At 34.2% G+C, this 23,392-nt stretch overlaps 1 non-coding gene across 1 annotated transcript; it reads right to left on the reverse strand.

Moving 5' to 3' along the window:
* Window positions 1-16,435: 16,435 nt before the first annotated feature.
* On the reverse strand, window positions 16,436-16,522 carry TRNAY-GUA (transfer RNA tyrosine (anticodon GUA)). The gene is given in 2 exon segments: window positions 16,436-16,471; window positions 16,486-16,522. It is a non-coding gene; the product is annotated as a tRNA-Tyr (tRNA).
* Between the last annotated feature and the right edge of the window lie 6,870 nt (window positions 16,523-23,392).

Raw genomic sequence — 23,392 nt, forward strand, 5'->3', positions numbered from 1 at the left:
GGGTGTCTGTTCTCTAATTCTTAGATTACCAGACTTAATAAAAAAGGGCATATTCGATTTCGATAATTCAACCATAGAATGTAGTTTCACGTACTTGTGTCTATTTTGTAAATCATTTATAAAACCTTCATGTATTCTCATCCCAAAAATATTAGATTTTAAAAGTGGGACTATAACTCACTTTCACAGATTTTTACTTCGTCGGGAAGTAAGACTTGGCCACTGGTTGATTCACGAACCTATAACAATATATACATATATATCAAAGTATGTTTAAAATATATTTACAACACTTTTAATATATTTTGATGTTTTAAATTTATTAAGTCAGCTGTCCTCGTTAGTAACCTACAACTAGTTGTCCACAGTTAGATGTACATAAATAAATCGATAAATATTATCTTGAATCAATCCACGACCCAGTGTATATGTATCTCAGTATTGATCACAACTCAAACTATATATATTTTGGAATCAACCTCAACCCTGTATAGCTAACTCCAACATTCACATATAGAGTGTCTATGGTTGTTCCGAAATATATATAGATGTGTCGACATGATAGGTCGAAACATTGTATACGTGTCTATGGTATCTCAAGATTACATAATATACAATACAAGTTGATTAAGTTATGGTTGGAATAGATTTGTTACCAATTTTCACGTAGCTAAAATGAGAAAAATTATCCAATCTTGTTTTACCCATAACTTCTTCATTTTAAATCCGTTTTGAGTGAATCAAATTGCTATGGTTTCATATTGAACTCTATTTTATGAATCTAAATAGAAAAAGTATAGGTTTATAGTCGGAAAAATAAGTTACAAGTCGTTTTTGTAAAGGTAGTCATTTCAGTCGAAAGAACGACGTCTAGATGACCATTTTAGAAAACATACTTCCACTTTGAGTTTAACCATAATTTTTGGATATAGTTTCATGTTCATAATAAAAATCATTTTCTCAGAATAACAACTTTTAAATCAAAGTTTATCATAGTTTTTAATTAACTAACCCAAAACAGCCCGCGGTGTTACTACGACGGCGTAAATCCGGTTTTACGGTGTTTTTCGTGTTTCCAGGTTTTAAATCATTAAGTTAGCATATCATATAGATATAGAACATGTGTTTAGTTGATTTTAAAAGTCAAGTTAGAAGGATTAACTTTTGTTTGCGAACAAGTTTAGAATTAACTAAACTATGTTCTAGTGATTACAAGTTTAAAACTTCGAATAAGATAGCTTTATATGTATGAATCGAATGATGTTATGAATATCATTACTACCTTAAGTTCCTTGGATAAAGCTACTGGAAAAGAGAAAAATGGATCTAGCTTCAACGGATCCTTAGATGGCTCGAAGTTCTTGAAGCAGAATCATGACACGAAAACAAGTTCAAGTAAGATCATCACTTGAAATAAGATTGTTATAGTTATAGAAATTGAACCAAAGTTTGAATATGATTATTAACTTGTATTAGAATGATAACCTACTATAAGAAACAAAGATTTCTTGAGGTTGGATGATCACCTTACAAGATTGGAAGTGAGCTAGCAAACTTGAAAGTATTCTTGCTTTTATGTAACTAGAACTTGTAGAATATATGAAGAACACTTAGAACTTGAAGATAGAACTTGAGAGAGATCAATTAGATGAAGAAAATTGAAGAATGAAAGTGTTTGTAGGTGTTTTTGGTCGTTGGTGTATGGATTAGATATAAAGGATATGTAATTTTGTTTTCATGTAAATAAGTCATGAATGATTACTCATATTTTTGTAATTTTATGAGATATTTCATGCTAGTTGCCAAATGATGGTTCCCAAATGTGTTAGGTGACTCACATGGGCTGCTAAGAGCTGATCATTGAAGTGTATATACCAATAGTACATACATCTAAAAGCTGTGTATTGTACGAGTACGAATACGGGTGCATACGAGTAGAATTGTTGATGAAACTGAACGAGGATGTAATTGTAAGTATTTTTGTTAAGTAGAAGTAGTTTGATAAGTGTCTTGAAGTCTTTCAAAAGTGTATGAATACATATTAAAACACTACATGTATATACATTTTAACTGAGTCGTTAAGTCATCGTTAGTCGTTACATGTAAATGTTGTTTTGAAACCTTTAGGTTAACGATCTTGTTGAATGTTGTTAACCCATTGTTTATTATAACAAATGAGATGTTAAATTGTTATATTATCATGATATTATGATATATAATATATCTTAGTATGATGTATATACAGTTAAATGTCGTTACAACGATAATCGTTACATATATGTCTCGTTTCGAAATCATTAAGTTAGTAGTCTTATTTTTACATATGTATTTCATTGTTAATACACTTAATAATATATTTACTTATCATTTAACATAATTAACCAAGTGTATCAATATTTTAATATGATTCATATGTACCTAGTAAGACGTTGTTATAACGATAATCGTTATATATATCATTTTCGAGTTTCTTAAATTAATAGTCTCATTTTTATGTATATAACTCATTGTTAAAATACCTAATGAGATACATACTTATAATAAAAACATGTTAACTATATATATAACCATATATATGTCATCGTATAGTTTTTACAAGTTTTAACGTTCGTGAATCACCAGTCAACTTGGGTGGTCAATTGTCTATATGAAACATATTTCAATTAATCAAGTCTTAACAAGTTTGATTACTTAACATGTTGGAAACATTTAATCATGTAAATATCAATCTCAATTAATATATATAAACATGGAAAAGTTCGGGTCACTACAGTACCTACCCGTTAAATAAATTTCATCCCAAAATTTTAAGCTGTTGAAGGTGTTGACGAATCTTCTGGAAATAGATGTGGGTATTTCTTCTTCATCTGATCTTCACGCTCCCAGGTAAACTCGGGTCCTCTACGAGCATTCCATCGAACCTTAACAATTGGTATCTTGTTTTGCTTAAGTCTTTTAACCTCACGATCCATTTTTTCGACGGGTTCTTCGATGAATTGAAGTTTTTCGTTGATTTGGATTTCATCTAACGGAATAGTGAGATCTTCTTTAGCAAAACATTTCTTAAAATTTGAGACGTGGAAAGTGTTATGTACAACCGCGAGTTGTTGAGGTAACTCAAGTTGGTAAGCTACTGGTCCGACACGATCAATAATCTTGAATGGTCCAATATACCTTGGATTTAATTTCCCTCGTTTACCAAATCGAACAACACCTTTCCAAGGTGCAACTTTAAGCATGACCATCTCTCCAATTTCAAATTCTATATCTTTTCTTTTAATGTCAGCGTAGCTCTTTTGTCGACTTTGGGCGGTTTTCAACCGTTGTTGAATTTGGATGATCTTCTCGGTTGTTTCTTGTATAATCTCTGGACCCGTAATCTGTCTATCCCCCACTTCACTCCAACAAATCGGAGACCTGCACTTTCTACCATAAAGTGCTTCAAACGGCGCCATCTCAATGCTTGAATGGAAGCTGTTGTTGTAGGAAAATTCTGCTAACGGTAGATGTCGATCTCAACTGTTTCCGAAATCAATAACACATGCTCGTAGCATGTCTTCAAGCGTTTGTATCGTCCTTTCGCTCTGCCCATCAGTTTGTGGATGATAGGCAGTACTCATGTCTAGACGAGTTCCTAATGTTTGCTGTAATGTCTGCCAGAATCTTGAAATAAATCTGCCATCCCTATCAGAGATAATAGAGATTGGTATTCCATGTCTGGAGACGACTTCCTTCAAATACAGTCGTGCTAACTTCTCTATCTTGTCATCTTCTCTTATTGGCAGGAAATGTGCTGATTTGGTGAGACGATCAACTATTACCCAAATAGTATCAAAACCACTTGCAGTCCTTGGCAATTTAGTAATGAAATCCATGGTAATGTTTTCCCATTTCCATTCCGGGATTTCGGGTTGTTGAAGTAGACCTGATGGTTTCTGATGCTCAGCTTTGACCTTAGAACACGTCAAACATTCTCCTACGTATTTAGCAACATCGGCTTTCATACCCGGCCACCAAAAATATTTCCTGAGATCCTTGTACATCTTCCCCGTTCCAGGATGTATTGAGTATCTGGTTTTATGAGCTTCTCTAAGTACCATTTCTCTCATATCTCCAAATTTTGGTACCCAAATCCTTTCAGCCCTATACCGGGTTCCGTCTTCCCGAATATTAAGATGTTTCTCCAATCCTTTGGGTATTTCATCCTTTAAATTTCCCTCTTTTAAAACTCCTTGTTGCACCTCCTTTATTTGAGTAGTAAGGTTATTATGAATCATTATATTCATAGATTTTACTCGAATGGGTTCTCTGTCCTTCCTGCTCAAGGCATCGGCTACCACATTTGCCTTCCCCGGGTGGTAAGGAATCTCAAAGTCGTAATCATTCAATAATTCAATCCACCTACGCTGCCTCATATTCAGTTGTTTCTGATTAAATATGTGTTGAAGACTTTTGTGGTCGGTATATATAATACTTTTGACCCCATATAAGTAGTGCCTCCAAGTCTTTAATGCAAAAACAACCGCGCCTAATTCCAAATCATGCGTCGTATAATTTTGTTCGTGAATCTTCAATTGTCTAGATGCATAAGCAATCACCTTCGTTCGTTGCATTAATACACAACCGAGACCTTGCTTTGATGCGTCACAATAAATCACAAAATCATCATTCCCTTCAGGCAATGACAATATAGGTGCCGTAGTTAGCTTTTTCTTCAATAACTGAAACGCTTTCTCTTGTTCATCATTCCATTCAAATTTCTTCCCTTTATGCGTTAATGCAGTCAAGGGTTTTGCTATTCTGGAAAAGTCTTAGATGAACCTTCTGTAGTAACCAGCTAGTCCTAAAAACTGGCGTATATGTTTCGGAGTTTTCGGGGTTTCCCACTTTTCAACAGTTTCTATCTTTGCCGGATCCACCTTAATACCTTCTTTGTTCACTATGTGACCGAGGAATTGAACTTCTTCCAACCAAAATGCACACTTTGAAAATTTAGCGTACAATTCTTCCTTCCTCAATACTTCTAACACCTTTCTCAAATGTTCACTGTGTTCTTGGTCATTCTTTGAGTAAATAAGTATGTCATCAATGAAAACAATGACAAACTTGTCAAGGTATGGACCACACACTCGGTTCATAAGGTCCATGAACATAGCTGGTGCATTAGTTAAACCAAACGGCATGACCATAAACTCGTAATGACCGTAATGTGTTCTGAAAGCAGTCTTTGGAATATCATCTTCTTTCACCCGCATTTGATGATACCCGGAACGTAAGTCAATCTTTGAATAAACAGACGAGCCTTGTAGTTGATCAAATAAGTCGTCGATTCTCGGTAGTGGGTAGCGGTTCTTGATGGTAAGTTTGTTCAACTCTCGGTAGTCGATACACAACCTGAATGTACCATCTTTCTTCTTGACAAACAAAACAGGAGCTCCCCACGGTGATGTGCTTGGTCGAATGAAACCACGCTCTAAAAGTTCTTGTAATTGGCTTTGCAGTTCTTTCATCTCGCTGGGTGCGAGTCTGTAAGGAGCACGAGCTATTGGTGCAGCTCCTGGTACAAGATCTATTTGAAATTCAACGGATCGATGTGGGGGTAATCCCGGTAATTCTTTCGGAAATACATCGGGAAATTCTTTTGCGACGGGAACATCATTGATGCTCTTTTCTTCAGTTTGTACTTTCTCGACGTGTGCTAGAACAGCATAGCAACCTTTTCTTATTAGTTTTTGTGCCTTCAAATTACTAATAACATGTAGCTTCGTGTTGCCCTTTTCTCCGTACACCATTAAGGGTTTTCCTTTTTCTCGTATAATGCGAATTGCATTTTTGTAACAAACAATCTCTGCTTTCACTTCTTTCAACCAGTCCATACCGATTATCACATCAAAACTCCCTAACTCTACTGGTATCAAGTCAATCTTAAATGTTTCGCTAACCAGTTTAATTTCTCGATTCCAACATATATTATCTGCTGAAATTAATTTACCATTTGCTAATTCGAGTAAAAATTTATTATCCAAAGGCGTCAATGGACAACTTAATTTAGCACAAAAATCTCTACTCATATAGCTTCTATCCGCACCCGAATCAAATAAAACGTAAGCAGATTTATTGTCAATAAGAAACGTACCCGTAACAAGCTCCGGGTCTTCCTGTGCCTCTACCGCATTAATATTGAAAACTCTTCCGCGGCCTTATCCATTCGTGTTCTCCCGGTTCGGGCAATTTCTAATAATGTGGCCCGGTTTTCCACATTTATAACAAACTACATTGGCATAACTTGCTCCGACACTACTTGCTCCGCCATTACTCGTTCCGACACCATTTGTTCCTTTCGTTCTATTAACCCCTGGTCCGTAGACCTCACACTTCGCCGCGCTATGACCATTTCTTTTACACTTGTTGCAAAATTTGGTGCAGAACCCCGAGTGATACTTTTCACACCTTTGGCATAGCTGCTTCTGATTGTTGTTGTTGTTGCGGTTATTATTGTTGTTGGGATGATTGTTGTAGTTGCTGTTGTTGTTGTTGTTGTTATTGTTGTTGTTGTTGTTGGGCCGTTTGTTGTAGTTGCGATTGATGTTGCGATTGTTGGGATAATTGTTGCGATTATTGTTGTTGTTGTATTGGTGATTCTTATCACCGTTTTCCTCCCACTTTCTTTTGACTTGCTTCACATTGGCCTCTTCAGCAGTCTGTTCTTTAATTCTTTCTTCAATCTGGTTCACTAGTTTGTGAGCCATTCTACATGCCTGTTGTATGGAGGCGGGCTCGTGTGAACTTATATCTTCTTGGATTCTTTCCGGTAATCCTTTCACAAATGCGTCGATCTTCTCTTCCTCATCTTCGAACGCTCCCGGACACAATAGGCACAATTCTGTGAATCGTCTTTCGTACGTGGTAATATCAAATCCTTGGGTTCGTAACCCTCTAAGTTCTGTCTTGAGCTTATTGACCTCGGTTCTGGGACGGTACTTCTCGTTCATCAAGTGCTTGAATGCTGACCACGGTAGTGCGTACGCATCGTCTTGTCCCACTTGTTCTAGATAGGTATTCTACCATGTTAACGCAGAACCTGTGAAGGTATGCGTAGCGTACTTCACTTTGTCCTCTTCAGTACACTTACTTATGGCAAACACCGATTCGACCTTCTCGGTCCACCGTTTCAATCCGATCGGTCCTTCGGTTCCATCAAATTCCAAAGGTTTGCAGGCAGTGAATTCTTTGTAGGTGCATCCTACACGATTTCCTGTACTGCTAGATCCAAGGTTATTGTTGGTATGTAGCGCAGCCTGTACTGCGGCTATGTTTGAAGCTAGAAAAGTACGGAATTCCTCTTCATTCATATTCACGGTGTGTCGAGTAGTCGGTGCCATTTCCTTCAAAATAGTCAAATGGAACAAGTTAATCATACAGAATATTAAGAGTAGTTAATAGTATTTCGTAGCATAATATGAACTCATTTATAAAAGCTTTTTCTTCATATTAGCGTTTTATAAGTTTAAATTCGGGTAGTACCTACCCGTTAAGTTCATACTTAGTAGCTAATATACAATTCAACTACTACAATTCTATATGAAAAACTGATTGTAATAATATTTCGCGTTCAAACTTTTATACAATATTTTACAAACTTACAATACCGCTTATTTTACATAAAGCATGAAATATAGCACACAATAACTTTGATACAAGATAGTTGTGAAGATAATTCTAGCTAGTACACAAGTCGTTCAGCAAAGGCAATAAAGACACATAATTCATACGTCCAGAAACAAGTCATGCATTCTGGTTTTACTAGGACTACTTCCCATCCTTGGTCTTGTGGAACATAACCGTTATGGCCGTTGATAAGACAGCGTGTTGTAACGTCGTCAAAGGGACGAGGGTTACGTAATGTCCAACAGTCCCGTAACAATCTAAAAACCTCATTTCTTACCCCAATTACCGACTCCGTCACTTGTGGAAACGTTTTGTTTAATAGTTGTAGCCCGATGTTCTTGTTCTCACTTTGGTGAGAAGCGAACATTACTAATCCGTAAGCATAACATGCTTCTTTATGTTTCATGTTAGCCGCTTTTTCTAAATCACGAAGTCCAATATTTGGATATATTGAGTCAAAATAATTTCTTAACCCGTTGCGTAAAATAGCATTTGGGTTCCCTGCAATATATGCGTCAAAGTAAACACATCGTAACTTATGGGTTTCCCAATTTGATATCCCCCATCTTTCAAACGAAAGTCTCTTATAAACCAAGACATTCTTGGAACGTTCTTCGAATGTCTTACAAACTGATCTCGCCTTAAATAGTTGTGCCGAGGAATTCTGACCTACTCTAGACAAGATTTCATCAATCATGTCTCCGGGTAGGTCTCTTAAAATATTGGGTTGTCTATCCATTTTGTGTTTTTAAACTGTAAAATAGACAAGAGTTAGATTCATAAAAAAAATACTTATTAATACAAGCAATTTTTACATATATCATAAAGCATAAGCACACTATATTACATATATTACACCACACGAATACAACTATCTTATTCCGACTCGCTCGTTTCTTCTTCTTCAGTTTTGGTTCGTTTTGCCAAGTTTCTAGGGATATATGATGTTCCCCTAATACGAGCCGTCGTTGTCCACATTGGTTTAGAAAAACCTGGTGGTTTAGAGGTTCCCGGTCATTGTTACAACTTAAGGACTTCGGGGGTTGACGATACATATAAAGTTCATCGGGGTTGGAATTAGATTTCTCTATTTTTATGCCCTTTCCCTTAGTATTTTCTTTTGCCTTTTTAAATTCAGTTGGGGTAATTTCTATAACATCATCGGAATTCTCGTCGGAATCCGATTCATCGGAGAATTGGTAATCCTCCCAATATTTTGCTTCCTTGGCGGAAACACCATTGACCATAATTAACCTTGGTCGGTTGGTTGAGGATTCTCTTTTACTTAACCGTTTTATTATTTCCCCCACCGGTTCTATTTCTTCTTCCGGTTCCGATTCTTCTTCCGGTTCCGATTCTTCTTCCGGTTCCGACTCTTCTTCCGGTTCCTCTTCGGGAACTTGTGAATCAGTCCACGAATCATTCCAATTTACATTTGACTCTTCATTATTATTAGGTGAGTCAATGGGACTTGTTCTAGAGGTAGACATCTATCACATAATATCAAACACGTTAAGAGATTAATATATCACATAATATTCATATGTTAAAAATATATAGTTTCCAACAAAAATGTTAAGCAATCATTTTTAAAGAAAACACGGTCGAAGTCCAGACTCACTAATGCATCCTAACAAACTCGATAAGACACACTAATGCAAATTTTCTGGTTCTCTAAGACCAACGCTCGGATACCAACTGTAATGTCCCGTTCTTATTGATTAAAAACGTTCCATATTAATTGATTTCATTGAGAGGTTTTGACCTCTATATGAGACGTTTTTCAAAGACTGCATTCATTTTTAAAACAAACCATAACCTTTATTTCATAAATAAAGGTTTAAAAAGCTTTACGTAGATTATCAAATAATGATAATCTAAAATATCCTGTTTACACACGACCATTACATAATGGTTTACAATACAAATATGTTACATCGAAATCAGTTTCTTGAATGCAGTTTTTACACAATATCATACAAACATGGACTCCAAATCTTGTCCTTATTTTAGTATGCAACAGCGGAAGCTCTTAGTATTCACCTGAGAATAAACATGCTTTAAACGTCAACAAAAATGTTGGTGAGTTATAGGTTTAACCTATATGTATCAAATCGTAACAATAGACCACAAGATTTCATATTTCAATACACATCCCATACATAGAGATAAAAATCATTCATATGGTGAACACCTGGTAACCGACATTAACAAAATGCATATATAAGAATATCCCCATCATTCCGGGACACCCTTCGGATATGATATAAATTTCGAAGTACTAAAGCATCCGGTACTTTGGATGGGGTTTGTTAGGCCCAATAGATCTATCTTTAGGATTCGCGTCAATTAGGGTGTCTGTTCCCTAATTCTTAGATTACCAGACTTAATAAAAAAGGGCATATTCGATTTCGATAATTCAACCATAGAATGTAGTTTCACGTACTTGTGTCTATTTTGTAAATCATTTATAAAACCTTCATGTATTCTCATCCCAAAAATATTAGATTTTAAAAGTGGGACTATAACTCACTTTCACAGATTTTTACTTCGTCGGGAAGTAAGACTTGGCCACTGGTTGATTCACGAACCTATAACAATACATACATATATATCAAAGTATGTTTAAAATATATTTACAACACTTTTAATATATTTTGATGTTTTAAGTTTATTAAGTCAGCTGTCCTCGTTAGTAACCTACAACTAGTTGTCCACAGTTAGATGTACATAAATAAATCGATAAATATTATCTTAAATCAATCCACGACCCAGTGTATATGTATCTCAGTATTGATCACAACTCAAACTATATATATTTTGGAATCAACCTCAACCCTGTATAGCTAACTCCAACATTCACATATAGAGTGTCTATGGTTGTTCCGAAATATATATAGATGTGTCGACATGATAGGTCGAAATATTGTATACGTGTCTATGGTATCTCAAGATTACATAATATACAATACAAGTTGATTAAGTTATGGTTGGAATAGATTTGTTACCAATTTTCACGTAGCTAAAATGAGAAAAATTATCCAATCTTGTTTTACCCATAAATTCTTCATTTTAAATCCGTTTTGAGTGAATCAAATTGCTATGGTTTCATATTGAACTCTATTTTATGAATCTAAACAGAAAAAGTATTGGTTTATAGTCGGAAAAATAAGTTACAAGGCGTTTTTGTAAAGGTAGTCATTTCAGTCGAAAGAACGACGTCTAGATGACCATTTTAGAAAACATACTTCCACTTTGAGTTTAACCATAATTTTTGGATATAGTTTCATGTTCATAATAAAAATCATTTTCTCAGAATAACAACTTTTAAATCAAAGTTTATCATAGTTTTTAATTAACTAACCCAAAACAGCCCGCGGTGTTACTACGACGGCGTAAATCCGGTTTTACGGTGTTTTTCGTGTTTCCAGGTTTTAAATCATTAAGTTAGCATATAATATAGATATATAACATGTGTTTAGTTGATTTTAAAAGTCAAGTTAGAAGGATTAACTTTTGTTTGCGAACAAGTTTAGAATTAACTAAACTATGTTCTAGTGATTACAAGTTTAAAACTTCGAATAAGATAGCTTTATATGTATGAATCGAATGATATTATGAACATCATTACTACCTTAAGTTCCTTGGATAAAGCTACTGGAAAAGAGAAAAATGGATCTAGCTTCAACGGATCCTTAGATGGCTCGAAGTTCTTGAAGCAGAATCATGACACGAAAACAAGTTCAAGTAAGATCATCACTTGAAATAAGATTGTTATAGTTATAGAAATTGAACCAAAGTTTGAATATGATTATTACCTTGTATTAGAATGATAACCTACTGTAAGAAACAAAGATTTCTTGAGGTTGGATGATCACCTTACAAGATTGGAAGTGAGCTAGCAAACTTGAAAGTATTCTTGCTTTTATGTAACTAGAACTTGTAGAATATATGAAGAACACTTAGAACTTGAAGATAGAAATTGAGAGAGATCAATTAGATGAAGAAAATTGAAGAATGAAAGTGTTTGTAGGTGTTTTTGGTCGTTGGTGTATGGATTAGATATAAAGGATATGTAATTTTGTTTTCATGTATATAAGTCATGAATGATTACTCATATTTTTGTAATTTTATGAGATATTTCATGCTAGTTGCCAAATGATGGTTCCCACATGTGTTAGGTGACTCACATGGGCTGCTAAGAGCTGATCATTGAAGTGTATATACCAATAGTACATACATCTAAAAGCTGTGTATTGTACGAGTACGAATACGGGTGCATACGAGTAGAATTGTTGATGAAACTGAACGAGGATGTAATTGTAAGTATTTTTGTTAAGTAGAAGTAGTTTGATAAGTGTCTTGAAGTCTTTCAAAAGTGTATGAATACATATTAAAACACTACATGTATATACATTTTAACTGAGTCGTTAAGTCATCGTTAGTCATTACATGTAAATGTTGTTTTGAAACCTTTAGGTTAACGATCTTGTTGAATGTTGTTAACCCATTGTTTATTATAACAAATGAGATGTTAAATTGTTATATTATCATGATATTATGATATATAATATATCTTAGTATGATGTATATACAGTTAAATGTCGTTACAACGATAATCGTTACATATATGTCTCGTTTCGAAATCATTAAGTTAGTAGTCTTATTTTTACATATGTATTTCATTGTTAATACACTTAATAATATATTTACTTATCATTTAACATAATTAACCAAGTGTATCAATATCTTAATATGATTCATATGTACCTAGTAAGACGTTGTTATAACGATAATCGTTATATATATCGTTTTCGAGTTTCTTAAATTAATAGTCTCATTTTTATGTATATAACTCATTGTTAAAATACCTAATGAGATACATTCTTATAATAAAAACATGTTAACTATATATATAACCATATATATGTCATCGTATAGTTTTTACAAGTTTTAACGTTCGTGAATCACCGGTCAACTTGGGTGGTCAATTGTCTATATGAAACATATTTCAATTAATCAAGTCTTAACAAGTTTGATTGCTTAACATGTTGGAAATATTTAATCATGTAAATATCAATCTCAATTAATATATATAAACATGGAAAAGTTCGGGTCACTACAACCGGCTCGATGGTTCATACCATAACACCCACAAATAAATACGTCATATACACATACGTATAATTACTCCACTCACCTTACGCCTTTGGTGATTATTAGACCAAGCTTAAACTCCAAGGTAACGTACCTAATTCACAAGCATATGATAAATCGATCAATTTGATCCAAACCCACATTACACACCATTCCTAGGTCATCTCGACCCATTTGGACACTTAACCCTAAATTGGGTCATCTTCACCAAAAACCCTAACCCTTGGCACTCAAGGCCTTCATACACATCAAATCACTAGGTTTTAACACTAATCACTAACCTTAACCAACCTTGGTCTATTTTGACCCATTTGACCCAATTAAAGGTCAATACACCCATTTGGGTCATCTACACCCAAATAACACCCATTTACACATCATTAAAGTGTTCTAACAATTATTAGCCAATTAGGGTTCATTAACAACATTTATCACTTTTAAAACCCTAGCTAACCCATTATTGAGTCTACATGACCCAATTTACTCAAGAACATCCATTTTACCTACAAATGGGTCTTAGTGTTCATCTTCACACAAACCCTAACCCATACACAAAATCAAAGTAAGAAATTAAAGTTAGGACATACCACAACTATCAAAACGTAGCAAATGACGAGATGAACAACTTTAAAGCTTGCGATAAAACCCGAGAGCAACTTCTTCTCCTTCAAAGTGAGCTTTCTCACTCTACAATCACTCTCTCTCTAAAATTGAATTGGAGAGGATAAGGTGGTTGTGAAAGGAGTTAATGAGTTCCCAAAACTGATCCAAGGCATTAAATTCGGATCCCAAGGTGATTTTATCAAAATGCCCTCAAAATATCTAATTAAAAAGAAAAGGGGAATCTGTCGCAGACAGATGGCGCGGCGCGCCACCTAGCCGCGCGGCGCGCGACCTCCCAGTTCAGCATCTTTTGTCTTTTTAATAATGTGCAACAAAAACCCCAAACTTGAGTAACTCATATACACATATGTACACTACGAATATTCGGGTCTTACAAGTTCATCGATAGCTGCTTGGTTAATATTCAATTTATTAGTTTTATGGTGTCTTGCATCAGTCTTCTACGAATTTTTTTTTTGCATGATTATTAAGGGTTTAATTGTTTGGTTATGGTTTTTTTGGTGCACCTTCAACTTTTTGGTTGCTTTCGAAATTTTTCTGCTGAAATGTGATCTTATATTTTACGGTTCTACTTTTTTCGTTTGTTTTTCTATATATGGATTAGTTTTTGTTGCAATTATTGATTGTAGGATGACCCAGTAACTTCAATTTCAGACTAAGAGTTGGTGACAAACGCAAAGCAATTGAAGCAAGGGTAGTTAGCTCGCTTAAGTAACTACTTACCGAGAGTGGACATAAAAACTGCAAGTAAGAAAGTAAATATGACACGCTTTCCTCTTTTGATTTGGTTACAATGTAATCCTTTTTGTGATTTTTAGTTTGAAACTCAATTTTTCCTTTTGTTGATAGGTTGAAGTAACAAAAGTCTTTTTTCACCCACAAAGCTTATCCAGTTCAAGGATATCGCTTTACGTAGAGGATAAGTAACTTCTCCATTTGCTTCTCTGTTCTATTTTTGTGTCAATATTTCAAGGTCTTTATTCGCTTTAACCTTCTCCCTAGGAAATAAGTATACTTTTCTTTTAACATGTTTTGATTTCTCCAATAACCTGTCAGATGCAGATGTTTATATCAACTTTGCAAACGTTAGTAAAACGGGCCAATAGTCGTCTTTGAGTGATTCCATTGTTCGCAAAATCTTAAATCTTATCTTATTATTATTATTATTATTATTATTATTATTATATATATATATATATATATATATATATATATATATATATATATATATATATATATATATATATGTATGTATGTATCTTATCTTTGAGTATTTTATGTTATTTCAAGTTCAGCATATCAGTATTCATAAAATGTGTAATAATCAAGCCTCATATAAAAGTCCCGTTACTACTTTATTATTATAACAAAGATTTTTAAAAGATCCCGCGAGTTCGCGGGTCTTTAACTAGTTATTATTATTAAACCTCTTTCAATAATGGCTTGGGGCTGAGCCGTCTAGCGTGATTAGGTTCCAAATCCCGGAAAAAAAAGAATGTTGTCAAAAAAAAATTATTTGCAGCGTTGATGAAGATTGTTATCATCGACAAAGTTCTATGCCCAAGTTCTGCTCAATCCTTAGGCAAATCAACCCACGATGTACAAAAAAAAGTTACGGAAAAGAAAACGTAGTCAAGCAAGACGCAACGATATCAACGAATATCAGTCTATTCGGTGAAAAAAAAAAATAATGTGTTTTATTTGTTTTTTAATATTTGTGTTTTGCTACAGTATGAACTTTCGCGATTTCGCCATTTAGAGTGTGGGGGAGTGTTAGAGAATAGTTTAGTAATAGGTCCGGCTCATTTGTGGGTCTAGGGTTTTGTTTGGGTTATTGTAATACCTATAAATAGTAGATGAATAAACATAATATGGTCATGAGTTTCATTATGTAACATATTATGCATGTTTCATATTATAATTAGTTATAAAAATTATTTTCCTCCAATAGTTATCACTTTCGACTATACCTTTCCAAAAATGATCGAAAACTTAGGATTTTTTTCCCTAGTTTTTCAAGGCTTAGAAGGTTACTTTTGACCAGGTTAAACGAATTCTTTGCCGTTGCCATTTCATCATCCGACTGAAAGAACAAGACGGCTAAGATTTGTCTTAAAAAAATGACAAGTGTTTATTAGTCCTTATGGTGTACAAGACTCACCTCACCCCCTGATTCCACTCACACCAATATACTACGTAATATAGAGGTTGCAAATTCGACCTATTTACAACAACAACAACAACAACAACAACAACAACAACAACAAAAAAAAAAAAAAACTCTGTTTGATTTAGGTCGCGTTCAGCAAAAGCGGAATAAATTAGTCAAATCAAAATTTTGAAATAAAAGGAACTAGACCAATGGGTCAAACTAGTAAAACATGTTGAAAATGGCTTGAACTGAACTCAATCTGTAATTTATTTATTTATTTATACAATATAAATAGGAAAAAAGGGCAACCAAGTCTGGCCCGACCCGTTTTACCCAACTTTACATATAATTAGTCAATTTTTAAATAACCTATTTACCAGAATACGAACACGAGAAAAATATCAAAAAACAAAAAGTTGTATAGTAAATTCATCGCAGCCTATATACTTAAAATTCATCTGAGTTGATAAGTTTGGCTCCAGGTCCGATTGCTCATATTCTGTATTGTATGCTTGCAACAATTAGATAGGAAAATATATGGATCCTAGAATTTGTTCCAGCTTGATTATAAAAGATGATCATACAAATGTGTACATGTAGGAACACGTGTTCATAAAAAAAGTTATATAAGCGAGAAATAAACAATTGAAGAATTGTGTATGAGAATTGTTTATGTTTGAAGCGAAGTTTACAGAAAAAGTTATTTTGAACAATATAAAATCATCAGTATGCAATTGCGTTAGGTTTTCAAATATTTTGAACAATAGAAACTCACCGGTATGCAATTGAGTTAGGCTTTCATAAATTAATATCAAAAAACTAAATTATAAATCATCCGATCTGCCGGATTCGAACCAGCGACCTAAGGATAACTATGATTAACACTACACTCCTCCGCTCTACCAACTGAGCTAAGGTCGGATTTGTTAAACTATGAACCTTAAAATTAGTATTAGTATTAAGAAATATGGATCTTAATTGTAAGTTTCGAAATAATTATTTTTTTTGTAGCCGTTAAAAGCAAAATTTTCATTGTAAAAAAAGATCAAAATAATTAGTATATAAATTCTTTTAAGAAAGCATAAATTAATGTACTTTTGGAGGAAATTTTACTTATTATTAGTAGGTGGAAAAAGAATTCTTTATTGTAAACAAAGAAATGACTTCTATTTCTTTTAACATTTTATGTTAAAAGAAATGATTGTGTATATCATATATTTTCCATACCTCACATTAGTTAGATTGAGTATTATTATTATAATATGTTTACTTAAACAATACTCCCTCCGTCTCAACAGAAATGTTCACTTTGACTTTTTCTAGTCTTTCTTATTCAACTTTGACTTTAGATATTTTTGTTGATGTTATATAATATTTGATGAAAGTTATATCAATGAAAACACAATTAAAACTCAATCCATTCATATAATTTTCATCAAATATTATATAACCCGAACATAAATATTTATAGTCAAAGTTGACAAATAAAGACTGTCAAAAGTCAAAGTGAACACTTCTGGTGGGACGAAGATAGTATTATTCTTGACTTAGTGGTGGAATAAATATTGTTGGTCCCTTGAAAACAACAGGAGTATTGTAGGGGGGGAGGGTGAATACAATTTCTTTTAAAATAACTTAACAGTTAAACACGATTAGTATTCAAGCATGCAAATAAATAGAGTCACAGGTAATTTTCAACAGTTATTCTTTATTGATTGAATCACAAAGAATCACAACTATCCTTGGCGGAATGATAGTTGGTTGATACAGATTACCTAGATTATAGCTAAGAGGTAAACTAACAGCTATTACACGTTTTGACTCTATAAAAATAAACCACACCACTAGTTATTACAATAGTGGATACAACAATTTATAGTAGTCCTATTAACCGTGTAATAGTTCTATTGTTCACTGGTACATAGGATGTCTGTACTTGTGGGGACAACTACATCAGAGAGCATGCTCTCCCCTTTCCTCTTTGGTAGCTATTTGCAGGAACACCCCAATTCGGTTTGGCACCACTATTTGATTAAACAAATAGATTGTTGTGTTCCCTAGGTGTTGATAAGGTATAACCCATGTCTGCACATGCGTTAAACTTCTGCATTCCCACGTGGTCTTGTAAGGTCACTTGTCAGCCGCCGACGCGTGTCCTTTTATGTTCAACTTTGTCTTTGACTTCTGTTGAATAGTACCATTGATGTAGACCACTCGGGAAACTACTATGCTTATAATGGAGCATAGCTGTCTTGTGTAGTAAGCTGCATTCCAGCTGTGCTGGTTCTTCATTGCTGAGTCACTTCATATTCTTGATTTGCTGAGTACACATCCTGTGCTGATTGAAGAACACTGTCTACCTTGTGCTGGTAGACTGAGCAGCAAACTAAACACTTGATACACTAAAATCTGCTGTCTATACATAAACAAACTTGTGCTGACTGCACATAACATTTTAGTGCAAAGAAATTACAGTTTTGTCATAATTAAATCCTTAATTATTTTGGGGACTCAACAATCTCCCCCTATTATGATGACAAAACCTATGACATATAGAGAAAATACTAAAGCCAGCACCGAGGGACCTAATGAAAAATAGGCAGTAAATTTGTCCCTTTTTAAGTTTGTTTTTGGGATCTTTTGCTGAGTTATCCATATCTTATAATTTGATATGATTTTGAAGATTAACTCATTTCACTTCCATTACAAGAGAGTATGTACAGTAATTACAGCAACAACAAAATGAAAAGTGAATTAAATAAAAGATACAATTTGAGCACATATGAGACTATCTATCTTTATCTTTATCTCGTTCTTCTTTAGACAACTCCTCTTGTTTGATTCTCCAGGCTTCAGGGAACATATAAGGTACATCAGAAGGGTCAAATACAGGGATATGAGGAGGTAGAATGATGGGGCCTCTTCCGGTTGGTCCTTCACCAGTAGATTGCTTTCCTTTAGGCTTTTGAGAAAGAACTTCTTCTACATTCACAACTGGTGCATTCCCAAACATTGTTGCTTTCTTGAAGAGCTGTTGGAGTTCAGATTTAAGTGTATTTTTGATAGCACTTTCACCTTTACCAATGAAATACTCCAAGATCTCCATCCATTCACTAAATTCTAGGGATCTTAACTCGTCATAGTTTATTCTTTCTTGAACCTTATTCTCCCTTATGACATTGAAAGCTCTTTTTGACCCCCTGTTCACTTTGATGATCCTTCTGGGATTGGATCTTCTATTCATCACATCACCATACCTACTCCTATAATAATGATCAGGAAATTCAATGGTACGGACAAATTCTATAGGAGCAGTAGCAGGTGCTTTCTCAGCAGCTTCCATCTCATCAAGTGCCTTATCCTGTTCTTTGACAATGGCTTTGGCTAATTTTAGGGACTCAGCCTCTAGCTTTCTATCAGCAGCCAATTTGTCTTCTATCTCCCGAAGTCTTACCCTCTCAGCGAGTTCAGCATCAGCAGCCTCCCTTCTTTGAATTTCAGCTTGTAAGCCCAACAAATAATCGTCGGCAGTAATTTTCAGGGATTTTGCTGTTTCAATCATCTTTCTACCCTCTTCAGTTCTAAGGGCAGCACGATACTCCCTTAGATCCATACCCAGCTGGCGAGCCTCTTGAAATTGGGCTTTCTCCTCATCAGTAGAGAGCCTTTGACCACTGTTGTTTAGGTATACACCAATTTCAATGCCATAAGTCAAGGCAGTGATGTAGAGTGGCTGATCAAGGGGATGATGCAGCAATCTAACTTGGCGTATCCTTTCATTAATAGCAGCTTGTCTTTGCTCAAGCAATTCTTGTACAATGATCTCCAGCCTGTAAGCATCTCTTTCATCTGGATTCATTTTAAATAAGTCTGGCTCACCACGGTGTGACGATCGCTCCAAATCCATATGGACGAACACGTCATTCATCGATTTCATTGCGAGGTATTTGACCTCTATATGATATGTTTTGTAAAAATTGCATTCTTTTGAAAAGGCACACCATAAATGAATATTTAAATCAAAGGTTTTCGACATTTGATGATTTCTACATATAGACAATCACCGTAAATAATAGTTTACAATAGTATTTCCATTGACAATGCAGTCAAAATAAGATACACGGTGATGATTTGGTGAATGCAACGTTTCCTTGATAAACATGTCATGTAAGACTCCATGCACATAGCTTGTCTAACATATAAGCAAACAGCGGAAGACTCCTAGGGAACCTGAGAATAAACATGCTAACAAGTGTCAACACAAAGGTTGGTGAGTTCATAGTTTTAATGATTTGCATAATCTGTACATAAAGATGGATCACAAGATTTCAGTTGTTTCGTCCAGAAACGTTTATCAAAATATTCTACAAGATTGAGCACCCTGGTAACTAAACTTTAACGTTATAATAAGTACCCCTGTTTTAACATACATGCAACCAACATGTACAATTGATGTTTCGCGAGGTGTATATAAAATACTATTAAATTTAGCAGGAAATACTATTAAATACGATACAATTTTACACAAGATATTTATTTATTTAGAGAATGGATATACTTAAACCTTGCTACAACACTTATAGGCAGTGTACCTAATCGTACAGTAGTGTAGTTTTTAGTAAGTCCGGTTCGTTCCACAGGGAATCTTTTTAAACAAAGCTTAACGCTATATTAGTTTACTTTTATAAAAATACAAATATATATATATATAAGTAATATTATTATTATAAAGGGGGGTTTTTACCGTTTAATGACCGGTTTGTCGATTCTAAAACTTTAGTTGCAGTTAAAACCAAATGTAAAATATTAAAAATAAATACAAGACTTAAATTAAAGCGTAAAGTAAATAACGATAATGAAATTGCGAATAATAAAAGTGCGATAAAATAAACTTGCGATAATTAAAAAGTACGATAATTAAAAGTGCAATTAAATACAATAACAATAAAAATGCGATAATTAGAAGTGCAATTAAATATAAAATAAAGGAAACTAAATATGAAATAAAAGAATTATGCTTATTTAAACTTCCGTAATCTTGATGTTTGACGTGTTGATTTTAGTTTTATGCCCATGGGTTAATTGTCCTTTGTCCTGGATTATTTAATATGTCCGTCTGGTTTTTGTCCATAACAGTCCATCAGTCATAAATATAAAGTGCGAGTATCCTCGTCAAATTATCCTTATACCCGAAGTTAAATATTCCAACTAATTGGGGACTTAAACTGTAACAAGATTTTAATACTTTGTTTAATAATTACACCAGGATGTCGACTGAGTGTAACCCAAGGTTTTAATATTTTGTTATCAATTATACCAAGTATCCTTGTACACAATTTTACCCCTGTTTTAATTATTCTAGTGGCTATTAATCCATTCCCGTGTTCGGTTAAATGAACGATTATTCGTACATATAAATACCCCGCCCATCGTGTCCGATCGAGTGTATATGGTAATTTATAGGGACGCCCAATTGTAAATCTTTATATTAACATTAACAAACTATCATTTAGTTAAACAAATATAAAGCCCATTAATAGCCCATAGTCTAATTTCCACAAGTGTCGTTCTTTTTGTCCAAACCCCAATTATGGTACAAAGCCCAATTACCCAATTTTAGTAATTAGCCCAACATCATGATTACTTCGGATTAAATAAGCATAATAATAACTTAGCTACGAGACATTAGTATAAAAAGGTTGAACATAACTTACAATGATTAAAAATAGCGTAGCGTTACACGGACAGAATTTCGACTTACACCCTTACAATATTCGCTAACATACCCTTATTATTAGAATTATAATTAAAATTAAAATTAAAATTAAAATATAAATATAAATATATATGATATAGATAGAGAGATGGATATATTGATGATGAAAAATGATCAGAATTCGGTTGGCTTTATAGGGAATTGCAGAATTTGGGGCTCCGCGACTCGCGGCATTTTTTGCCTTCAAACTCCGCGAGTCGCGGAGTTTGTAAATACAGCTCACACAATTTGGAGTCTTTCTTGCCGATGGTTTTTATTTATTTATATAATATATAAATAATTATAAGAATTATTTAAATATTATATTATATTTATGTGCATAGTTGACTTGTAATTTTTAGTCCGTTGCGTCGAGCGTTGAGAGTTGACTCTGGTCCCAGTTCCGGATTTTCGAACGTCCTTGCGTACAATTTAATATCTTGCACTTTGCGTTTTGAATCTTGTACTCTTGTAATTTCGAGACGTTTCTTATCAATAATTGGAACCTCTTCGATTGTATTTTGTACTTTTGAGCTTTTTGGTCGTTTGCGTCTTCAATTCGTCGAATCTGTCTTTTGTCTTCACCTTTTATTATTTAAACGAATATCACTTTTAAATAGAACAATTGCAAATAAAAGCTTGTTTTTCTTGAGGAATAATGCTATGAAATATATGTTCGTTTTTAGCATTATCAAATATTCCCACACTTGAGCGTTGCTTGTCCTCAAGCAATATCGTCTTGAAATACTAGAATCACTTCTTTATTCTTCACACTTTGTACATCAGTGATTTCTATACGGCAGTATAAACAATGGTAGTAACGATATGGTTTACAGTCCCACATGACTATAAAAATTTAGATCCATTAAGGAAATTGGATCTTTATGAAAACATTTGATCTTTTGAAAATTAAATCTAGTTTTTACCCTAGATAAGTTTTCCGGAATAACCCTTCACCGGTGTTTGCAAAATATTTTTGTGGGTTTGGTGGGTTTCAGATTTAAAAATTTTAGCTCAAAACTTGCGGTTTTGTGTCACCCACTTGCTAACCTTGTATTTGGAAAGCAACACGTCCAGTTTACTTGTCCCGTATATTACCTTTCGGTAAACTACCGTCCGGTTGTAAAGGAAAGCGTTGAACAAGCAACTGTTAAGGCAATGTCCCCTGACATGCTTTTAATTATGGTCTATAACGTGTCGGACGCAATTACTATCCTTGGTAGGAGCAATAGTAAAGCTCACCCTTATAATTTTTCGGTCTGGCACAAGGTCCTGTCTTTGACCACTATGCAACCACTGTTCTTACGGTTGACACCCGATTTGGTTCAGGTGACCTAATGAATTCCAAGTGAATTCCTAGGATTTTATGTTCAATGGTAATGAACGCATTGAGAATAGGGTTTTCAGAAAACAAATCGGTTTGTAATTTTGATCAAAATATTTTCTCGTTCAAGCTCGAGTTTAGATATCATTGAATTCCATGAGTTTGAATTCTCAATCTTTAAGGTCAATCTCAAGGATTGAGTAACATCAGTCTGAAAAGCTGATTTTTAATCTTTAAGGAGATTATCCTTTCTGGGGATCTGATTCATTAGTCTTATCTAGCTAATTTGCACGGTGCCTCCCCATTGTACGAGATAAATGCTTCTCATGGTTAGGATAAATCTGACCACTTGGCGACCCTGTTTAATGCTGAGGTCCGTGGATTTCCTGCTGATTTTAGTGATGACTTTTCTAGATTTTTCGTCAACCTACAGCTGGTCTGGACGACAACTTCATGACCTAAATCAAGAAGCGCGTGTCTTTTTTGGAAGACTTTACTTCCTTTTAATGATGGAATTGATTCATCGTGTAGATCCATCTTTCTTACAGTAAATCAGGTAAAACTTTTTAGTTTAGTCCAAAGCAAAAGTATTTTCAGTTATTTGTACAAAAATATGTGATATATGTTTTGAATAACTTGGAGAATTTTCCCACACTTGGCTTTTATTTTCCTTTTTATTGTCCTCTATTCCATTTTAAATGAATTTTAACAT

The sequence above is a fragment of the Rutidosis leptorrhynchoides genome, chromosome 3, assembly GCF_046630445.1.
Source record: "Rutidosis leptorrhynchoides isolate AG116_Rl617_1_P2 chromosome 3, CSIRO_AGI_Rlap_v1, whole genome shotgun sequence".
Taxonomy (NCBI): Eukaryota; Viridiplantae; Streptophyta; class Magnoliopsida; order Asterales; family Asteraceae; genus Rutidosis; species Rutidosis leptorrhynchoides.